The 1453-nt window shown below is 45.3% G+C and overlaps 1 long non-coding RNA gene across 1 annotated transcript; it reads right to left on the bottom strand.

Annotated features, from left to right (window-relative positions):
- Window positions 1–458: 458 nt before the first annotated feature.
- LOC116379644 (uncharacterized) lies at window positions 459–1417 on the bottom strand. Its single transcript, XR_004212446.1, has 2 exons — window positions 1085–1417; window positions 459–830 (listed from the first exon to the last, which is right to left on the bottom strand). It is a non-coding gene; the product is annotated as an uncharacterized LOC116379644 (long non-coding RNA).
- Window positions 1418–1453: the final 36 nt, after the last annotated feature.

Genomic DNA, 1453 nt, shown 5'->3' with positions numbered 1-1453 from the left:
ACTCATTTTTCATAAAACTTGGCCACATACCTATGATTTTTTTCGGCGGAGGGCAGTACGAAGGTACGTTTGACCACTCACAGCTGTCCAGTGCTCCCACGGAGCGGAAAAACCGAAGTTATTTACGCGTTTGGCCACGAGTGCTAATGCTATTAAATGCATTGCAAAGCTAGGTAGCCGCTAGCATCAGGGTGCAAACATTGATTTGCGGTACTCATAACGGCCATTTCTGGCCAGGATTTCATGCTTTTATGCCACGTTTTCTAGATGCTTATATGAGTAGTCTATAGTTGTGTTTGGAATGTGTAAGAAGTGACTTATATGATAGTGTTGCCCATACGTTGCCGTTTAATCCGGATAAAAACTGGACCAATCCACATTATTGCCGAAGAATAAGGCTATTTTCCGAACATGATTTTCAGGGGTTCTGAGCCCGAGAGCCCCCAAATTTGGAGGCGTCGTGTGCAAGAGGTTTTAATAAAACTGTAGTTTTTCAGCTGTGAAGCCAAATACAATCAAGAGGAAATGCATCAAAGTAACAATTAAAGACCACAGCGATCAGTTCACCTTTGAGTCCAGGTGTTTGTGACTAAATCTGAAGACATTCCCTCCAGATGTTCCTGAGATATCGAGTTCACGAGAACGGACGAACACGACAGAGAAGCTGAAAACACGACGTAAAAACATATATTTAACTATACAAAACAACAACAAAGTTTAGAATCGATACTCGGTGGTGACGTCAGCAATGACATCATCGTACGCTTGGTCCAATCCCTCGTCATCCTCGCTGGGTGGAGACGTCGTCATAACAACAGGCTGGTTCCTTCCTGCAGAGTTACATAATCATTTAATGGATCATCTGACGAGTTATTCGCCATGAAGCACGTTGTGATTTGATCGATCGATTGATTGCAACAGGTCGACATGTTAATGCGTCTGATTTGTTGGTTTATGACCAAATACCGGCAGAACTAAAGACACTCGATAATCAGCTAATGCTAGCACGCTACCGTGCTAAGCTAACATGGGGAACACGGTGAATGTGCAGCCTCACTGACTCCCACCAGAGGCTCAGTGCTACCTGTGGGCCTGTGTCGGAACACGGACACCATGAGGATGGTGGCGACGCAGTACGGGGACACTACCAGCAGGTGGCGCATCACTCCCAGCCAGGAGAGGGTGGAGTCTGCAGCCGAGGAAGACGAGCCGTGTGGATCTGGAAAAACAAACACACCTGTTCAGGTGAATGTCACTGATGTTACACTCACTAAAACACACCTTTAACAGGGACAGTCAACCAATAGAACCAAAGAGTTAGCATCTATCGGATTAGCAACAGAAGGGATGACCCACACAATGATTTAAGTCACCTCAATATTCACTTACAACTAGGAATAGAAACGCATGTGGTGAATGAAGTGGTGAAATCAAAGGAGACCTCCTCACCTGT

Source organism: Anarrhichthys ocellatus, unplaced genomic scaffold (assembly GCF_004355925.1).
Source record: "Anarrhichthys ocellatus isolate YVR2014 unplaced genomic scaffold, GSC_Weel_1.0 scaffold4829, whole genome shotgun sequence".
Classification (NCBI taxonomy): Eukaryota; Metazoa; Chordata; class Actinopteri; order Perciformes; family Anarhichadidae; genus Anarrhichthys; species Anarrhichthys ocellatus.
The sequence above is the reverse complement of the archived record's forward strand: the minus strand, read 5'-3'. Positions and strand labels throughout refer to the sequence as shown.